This window comes from Channa argus, chromosome 13 (genome assembly GCF_033026475.1).
Source record: "Channa argus isolate prfri chromosome 13, Channa argus male v1.0, whole genome shotgun sequence".
NCBI lineage: Eukaryota > Metazoa > Chordata > Actinopteri > Anabantiformes > Channidae > Channa > Channa argus.
The window spans coordinates 3,661,468-3,670,422 of NC_090209.1; the positions used below are offsets into that span (position 1 = coordinate 3,661,468).

The 8,955-nt window shown below is 38.5% G+C and overlaps 1 pseudogene; it reads right to left on the minus strand.

Moving 5' to 3' along the window:
- Window positions 1-6,022: 6,022 nt before the first annotated feature.
- On the minus strand, window positions 6,023-7,059 carry LOC137140291 (P2Y purinoceptor 1-like; annotated as a pseudogene).
- Between the last annotated feature and the right edge of the window lie 1,896 nt (window positions 7,060-8,955).

Here is an 8,955-nt window from a genome sequence, read left to right on the forward strand (position 1 = left end):
ATATTTAAATTCATTTACTTCTTTAACCCCCTTTTTCTCAGTATTAATTTTAAATAAATTCAGTGCTGCTTTTTATCAAAAACACATTGAGACTGTTTTGGTATCATTTAAAATTGAACATTTATCATGCAACCACTGGGAAACACTGACCAGCTGCCTGATTAACAACCCTGCAGCTTAACCAGTTTCGGCTGTTACATAAAGGACTGTGTCATCTGCATAAATTTGGGAACCAATTCCGGATCTTTAGTTTCTTCAAGTGCAGCAGACTTCTTGCATTAGCTGTCAGGTCAATGATGGACACTATGATGGGAACAGGAGGCAGGAATCTGCCTGTAAAGTCAGAGCTGATATGACAACGAAGATGTGGTATAAACCAACAAATACAGTCTTGCTAATTTATAACGGGTGTATTGATGTCTTGAATGTTTGAATTAGGTGAGCTCTCTTGGTCAGTGTGGGACATGGTGTGGGACTATACAAGAATTGTACTATCATACAGACTGTGCACTGTACTGGACAGGGCCAACACTGTTATTAACACTGTAGTGAAGTTACATCTATTACAGCCCAGACACTCATATACATGTCATGGCATAAACTGTAAGGCAAATTCAGAGGCTAAAGGCAGCTCACAGGTGATGGTTGTGGTGAGTTTAATCAGCAAAAGGGAGAAACATAGCAGAGCAGTTCACTCAGAGTTGTTCAATCAGGTTGACAAGGTTTTACATGTTATGGGGGCCTTTTAAACACTTGCTCAGCAGCTAAATTCACACAAAAGCTGTAAATCAAAGGTGCAAATCAACCTTACAGAACATACATAGAGGTGAATACACAGAGGCCATGAATCTTGTGGGTCTCACTGAGACTACTCATTTCCTACGTGTCCCATGCTGGGACAGCTTCCTGATGAAACGCTGGTCTAAAGACAGTGCAGACAGAAGGTCTGCTGATGTGTGATGTGTCTGCAGAGTTCAAAGAATGCATTCGGTCACCATAAACAGGCTTTTTGCATTGGTAGGAAGTTTCTCTCACACATCCCTTTTTCATTCTGTGATAACTAAACATGGTCAGGATTCATCAGGGCTGAGCAATAGTAGGAACAGTTCATCAGAAGTGTTAAATCACAAGGATTTTCAAAACATTTCATCATTATGTTCCCAAAATTTAGTTTGATTCAATTTAATTCAATAGTATAAAGACCGCTTAGGGTGAGTCGAAATTAGAGAGAGACAGAATAAAACAAAGAGTCAACCTAATTGGGGAAGATGCGTTTAGGAGAAACAAGGGTGTGCTTTGGATGTGTGTGCTAGGTGATAGCGATTACACACTATTAGGGATCATGTTTTATATTGTTTGTACGTACTGAAGCGACTAATAAATAATCACAACAGGTGAGTGTTATGGAAAATGTTTATGAACTTAGTTAAAAATGACTTTTTATGGCTCGTTTCAATGCCTCAAAAGTGTTGTGTACTGAGGATGAAACCACAAATGTGATAGAGGCCAACCTCTGGAGGAAGGAACGGAAATGGTAGGGGTGCTTATCAGCTATTACAGAGGAAGCTACCTTCACTAAAACTTTGTCACACTCTACAAACTGCTTAGCACTCTGCAAGACTGGCTGACCTTTTATGCCTAGAGAAAAACTTAATAAAAACAATTCCCTTCTCTTAGTCTTTATTTCAGTTCTCACCATCATCAAGTTATTCTTTTTTCAACAACAACCTTCTTTTGTGCCCATAACACAAATTACAGATGCTTAACACAAAGACAAATGTGTACTGCTAACTTGCATGTTTAAAATGTAGTATTTGTCGTCTAAGTAATAGTGGTTTTAAACACTTAAATTTGCTAATTCATATTTTATATTCATGCTAATATTTGCATTGTTTATTAAAGTGGTGGCTGTAGTTCAGTTGGTAAGGCAGTTGTCCACAGACCATAGAGTCAGTAGTTTAATTCCTATTTGCTACTATTCCCGTGTTGAAGTGTCCTTGGGTAAGACACTGAATCCCAAGTTGCTCCTGGTGGGTCACCTTGTATGGTAGCCACCACCATTGATGTGTGTGTATGGGGATCAACATTGTAAAGCATTTTAGATAAAAGCGCTTTATAAGTGGCCATTTACCATTATAGTCACATTTTCCATAAAACATAGTAATAGTTGTAAAATAGCACATGGTTGTTATTTTATTGTATAAAATTTAATATTATCAGTACTCTACTTACATACATAGAATTCAGAGATAATAAAGGACAATATTATTTTTTTTACATGCAGAGAAACATTTAACTAAGACAGATTTAAAAAAACAAGATACAAAAGTTACATTTCAACATATCCATGTATATACATTTAGTATCAAAATAAACAGCTATGAAAAATGTTTAATTGGTTTTTGTGTGTTTATGTGTTTGTTTTGTTACATGGTGGGGCCCAGCTCAAAATATGTTTACACACTGAAATGCATGTTCTTTTGCCAGTCCAAATTTATGGCTGAATTTTGGAGTGATTACATGTCACAAAGTGGGGGCTAGCGTTTGTTCAGAACTGGTTATGGTTAAGTTGAATTTAAGTCAAAGGAAAGTCAGCATAAGGTGTGCGTATGTTCGTGTGTGCAAATGTGTGTATTCATGGGCTCAAACATGAAGGGACTCAATCCAAGACTAAAATGCAGAGATGGAAGAAAAATAAATAAATAAAAGAACAGCTGGCCAAAGAATCATGATTTGGCAATGTCTTCCTAAATTCTACTGACAGTTACAGTGCTACAAAACATGGGTCTAAGTGTCTTGGTGTAAGTTTTTACTACAGTGTTAATGAAAGTGTTGGCCCTGTCCACTACAGTAATGGTGTATATTCATGAAAAACTAAAACCTGTTTTTGAAGTGCAATTGTCTTACTAATACACTGTAATTGTCAATGTAATGGGGAAACAATAGAAAATCACACGATTCTAAATTCTCACAAAAATAACACAGACTTTTAGTAACTTATGCTCATCTTTGTTATTTGTGGCTATTTAGGGGGGCTGGTCGATCAATGGTAGAGCAGAAAGCAGCCTAGGGCAAGCCACCATGGTCCACCTTGGTGCCGTTCCTAAGCCAAGAAAAAAAAATGAAAGGGTTGCGGCAGGGGTATGTGACGAATTCACTGAAGTGGACTTCTGAGCTGAGCAGGAATTTCTTTATTTTCCTCAGGGTAAATGACAGGATTCAGAGCACTGTTCAGACACACAAAGCCATCATGAAGCCGACATGAAATTAGTTGGTGGGAGAGAAGAGGATGCAGAGGACAGGGTTAGATGGAGACGCATGATTCCCTGTGGCGACCCCTGAAAGGGAAAAGCCGAAAGGAAAAGAAGATGAACTGAGAAGAGAATAATCAAGTCTTAGTACATTGTCAGTATCTTTTTTGTAGAGAACAACAATCATGTGTCCATAGGAACCCAGCAGCATGAGGAATACAAAACACAGTGTCTATCAAAGGCTGTATTTCAGGTAATCCTCATCATGGATGTTATGCATTGTATCGTAGAAAATTACCAGAATTTTTCATTAAGTCATTTATCTTTATTCCTTCTTGTTGTTAAGTGCGTACTACAATAGGGGAAAGGAGAAAGATACAAATCAGGGCCATGTAGACTTACACATTCACTTGCATTTCAGTCTGTGGCTTATCAGGACACTGGCATGACAACCTCAAACACAGGAAGTTCTTGTTTTGGACCAAAGTCACAGTCTGAGGCTGCAGATGCCTGTAGCAGTGTAAGGATTCTTTTTTCTAATATACATAACGTTTGTCAACTGCTATTTTAGCTCAGCTGAAACAAAATGACGCATGGAAAACATTTAGGACACTTTAGTTTTGAAACATTGCTTTGCAGCCTGTATTAACGTGACTGAGTCACATGGTTGTCATTTCAGGAAACAGTTCAAATTTGCGCGTTCCACCGCTAGGGGCCAATCCCAGGGTGAATCTTTCATGGTACATAATCATACATAATCAACGCTGAGTCAGTTGACTCAATTGACACTTTTGTTTGTTTATTAGAAGGAGATACAGACAGATAGAAAGGGAGAATATTTGAAGAGATTTAAAGAAAATGGAAAGAGCAAGAAAGAGAACTAGTTCATTTGTGTGGGAGCAGTTGGATTTGGTGCAACCCAATTTTTCCCATGTGTCTGTATATCACCAGTCACACAAGCATTTTCATTCCACAATGTAAAACTACTTTGTATAGCACAGGATTTACAATTATTACATTGAGTTTATTTACATGCAATGTTAATATGACAATGACTAAAAGAGTAATAACACTCTTTAACATCCAAGTCACACAGGCACTTGGCTCCACACTTTTTGCAGAATTACCACCCCAATTCCAAAGAAGTTGGGACGAATGTAAATAAAAACAGACTGCAATGATTTGCAAATCTCATCAATCCATATTTTATCCACAATAAAACATAAGAGACATATCAGATGTTAAAACTTTTACTATTTCATGGAAAATATTAGCTCATTTTGAATTTGATGGCAGCAACACATCTGAAAGAATTTGGAGCAGGGGCAACAAAGGGCTGGAAATGTAATTTCTGCAAATAAAAAGTAAAAGAGGAGCATTTGAAAACTAATAAGGTGCTCAATGCTGAAAAGTACATACAGGTTTTAGAGCAACATATACTCCCAGCATGGCTTCGCAAAAGAGTCTGGGTCCTGAACTGGCCTACGTGCACTCCAAATTTATCACATATAGAAAGCATTTGCCACATCATAAAATAAAAAATCTGGTAACAAAGGCCCTGTTATGATTTGTATTACGGCGGACCCAAGTGAAGGGACTGCGAGATGGAGTAAACTAATACACACGATTATGAAGAAAAACTCAAGGATTAACAAAAAGAGGAGGGCTCCTAAGAGGAGAGTATGAAAAAAAATAGGGCAGGTAGCCAATCGCTGAACAAGAATACTAAACTCAGATTACAAACCCAACTGAACATAAAGAATAAAAACTAAGGAAACAGGATAGTAAGTGAAACTGAGGACCAGATCATGACAGGCCCAGAACTGTTGAGCAGCTAGAATCCTGCATCAGACAAGAATGGGACAACAGTCCTCTCCTAAAACTCCAGCAACTGGTCTCCTCACTTCAGAGAAATTCACAGACCCTCAGTTTCAATATCTGACAATTACTTAAAGAATAGTATGTTCTCCAAATCTTTGAACCACCCTGTTTCCATTAGATCTACACAAATTTCTCCAATAGAGCTCACCGAAGTAATTATTAATTTGTTTCAAAACACTGAATCATTTTCTGAATTAATTGCTTCAACTGGTTCAAAGCTTCAGAAAGCCTCAATTCTCACTATCATCACTATGTTGAGGCAGGCAGCAGATAGGCAGATGTATAGGTAAGCAAACAGATTACCAGAGAAGTTAACAGGATCATGAGATACAAAAAATGAAAATGCTGTAAAGTTCACTGTCAGCATACAGAAAGTCAATCTGGCAGAGAGAAATGGGTCATGAAGTTGCCAGAGTGAACAGTAGAACCCGAATGAGAAGGAGGGACTACGAATTAAAAACAGGAAGTACATCTTAAGACCCTTACAAAAAGTGTTGGAACGTTTGTTTTTGTGCACACTGAAGACTTTTGGGTTCAAGATTGAAATAAGGAAATCACACAAAAGTTTAGAATTTAAATTTTCACTATTCACTGTACCAAACTTAAAAAAAATAATTTGTTTAATTTAATTTGTTTTGCAGTGTTACATTTATTAATTATATTATTATATTATGTCTGAATGCAATTGGGATATACTATACTGATTTACTTTTAATACAAAAAGACACAAATATAAAAGTAGTAGAAATGGTAATATCTTATTGCTTTTAAAAGAAATATTTCATTTTTAATATTTACAGACATGTAGGCAACAATATTAGAATGATTATCAAAAGAACATTTTAGGTAAAAAATTCAGTTTGTACATTTGACACAAATGAAAGTATTGGATAGACTCTCAAGTTTATTTTCACAAAACTACTATGAAACTTGCTTACATTCTAAATGTTCTTCTACAGTTTCTGCTGCAGGCACAGAGCTAGAGTCTAATAAAGAAACATTTGAACATGTGACGAGCTCGCTGGCACAAACGTATGAGCCAAACAGAAATTTTCTCATTTCCATGAAGGTAAATCAGAGGATTGAAAGCACTGTTGAGACACACAAGACCACGACTTATCTGATGAGCAATGTAGACTCTATTACTCCATTGATGGCAGATTTTCTGTTTGGACAGAACTCTTGACCAGAGGTTGAGGTTTTTGAGTACATGATAGGGAATGTAACAAACAGAGAAGAGAAGAATTAGGATGTACAACAACTTCAAGCATCTCTGCTTCAGCACCTAGTTAATGGCATTTTTTCTGCAAAGAACAACAACCACATGTCCATAGCAGCCCAGTATGATGAGGAATGGGATACAAAATGCAGTGAGTGTCCGTCCAAGGTTGTACTTCAGGTAATCCTCAACGTAGGTTGTAGAGGTGGTATCATAACATCCCTCAGTGTGGTTTCCAGATGTCTTAGTGTAGAACATGTCAGGAAGACTTTGAATACCCACTAACAGCCAAACCATGACTGAGATAACCACAGAGTGAGTGAGAGTTAATCTGCCCCTCACTTTCATTGGATGGACAATAGCCAGGTACCTGTACACACTGACACAAGTGAGGAAGCCGATGTTGCCGTATAAATTCAGGTTGAAGAAGAATCTTGTTATCTTGCAGAACACAGCTCCAAAGATCCATTTACTTTTTATAACATAGTAAACCACCAGGAACGGGAGTGTGAGCAGATACAGAATATCAGCAAGTCCAAGGTTGAGAACAAAAACATTGATGATCTTTAGTTTCTTCCAGTTCTGCAGCAAACACTTCAATCCCCATCCATTAGCTACCAGACCAATGATGAATACTAAAATAAGAACAGGAGGCAGGAATTTCCCTGCAAAGTCAACGTTGACTGTAGTACAAGGTGTGGTTTTCATTGTCTTCTGGTCATCAGTCAGTAGAAATGCATCCTTCTGATAGGATGCTGCTGTTTTCTATAAAAATGAGAAAAACTTTGTGGCTTTTTTTCAAAGATCACTTCCTATGAAACCTTCTCTCAAATTTGTGGTCACAGAAATGAAACTGTGTGTCAGCACAAAGTTAATTTCCTTTACATCTAATCATAACACATAACATTGTGGATGTGTTGTCTGAGGCGACTGCATATTTCTGAGAAAAAATGCAATTCTGGGGCTCTACTGAAAATGTTTTGAATGATATACAAATAAAAACTGCATATTTTTCTTATGATGGGCCTTTAGGCAGTGCTTCTTTTTCAGCTCTGTGTGAGCAGACAGTGACACGACATTAATCTCTTAGTTTTAAGTTTCTTATATTAGCATCTCCTCGTTGTTTTAGGTAACAGGAAAACCAGCCTTGTTCATGGTGTGACTAGTTAGGATCATGTGATTTTTGTGATGTCCGGAAGTCAGTAAGTAAATGATTGTGCAAGACTTTCTACCTTTCTGCTATCCAAGTGGTGTTTACCATCCAACAAAAGATTCAATTAAGGACCTTATCAACTTTAAATACTTTCTACTGGGTCTGGACTGTACCAAGTGCCCTGTTTGATGCAGGGAGGAGGAAAATTAAATTTACATTTACATTTAGCAGACGCTTTTATCCAAAGCGACTTACAAGTGAGGTACAAGGCAGCAAAAATCTAACTCAATGAGAAAACATCAAAGCAAAGTCCTATCAGAAAAGTGTTCACAGTTCACGAGATGCAAGTGTGAGAAAGAGCAGAAAGGATATTTTATTTTTTTTATTTTTTAAAAGAGATTTAAGTGCATAGGAAGATGCGGAAGAGTTCTGTTTCCAGCAGTTTTTTTAATATTGGCGGAGAGTCAGTTGAGCGTGCAGAGTTTGGTAGCTCCTTCCACCATTGTGGGATCATTGCGCTAAACAGTTTTGCTTGGTGTCTTCTGTGCGGTGCTGGGACCACCAGACGTCATTCGTTGGCAGATCACAGCGGGCGGGAAGGATTGTAGACTTGAATGAGTGAGTTGAGGTAAGTGGGAGCTGTCGAATTGACCACCCTGTGAGCAAGAGACAGAGCTTTGAACCTGATGCGAGCAGCTACAGGAAGCCAGTGTAGAGATGTAAAGAGTGGTTTGACATGGGTCTTTTTTGGCTCATTAAAAATGAGGCGAGCTGCTGCATTTTGGATCATCTGGAAGGGTTTGATTGTGGATAATGGTAACCCCATCAACAAAGCAAAGCGCCTATACAATGAGTTGGGTTGTATATCTGTGATGTGGTCTGATCTTCCTGATGTAGAGAGCAAATCTGCATGCCCTAGACACTGAGGAGATGTGGTCCTTAAAGCTCAGTTGGTCGTCGATGATGACCCCCAGATTTTTGGCTGATTTAGTGGGGACAATCACTGTATCCAGTGTTGATGCTGACGTTGTTTTACATCGAAGGTCAGGCTGGGAAGACAAGGACTTCGGTTTTGGAGAGCTTTAGCTGAAGGTGTCTCTCACTCATCCAGGCTGAGATGTCTGAGAGACAGGCATAAATGCGCGATGAGACAGTGGAGTCGTCCGGTGGAAAGGACAGGAAGTCCTGTGTTTCATCAGCGTAGCAGTGATAGGAAAGACCATGTGAGTGAATGATGGAAACTAGGGATGAAGTATAGATAGAAAAGAGGAGAGGACCAAGAACTGAGCCCTGTGGCACACCGGTAGAGAGGCTATGAGAGTGAGAAAGATTCCCCTGCCAGGATACCTTGAAGGTTCGTCCCGAAAGGTAAGAACAAAGCCAGTCTAGAGCTGATCCAGAGATGCCCAAGTCAGAGAGTGTGGACAAGAGGATCTGATGGTTTACAGTGT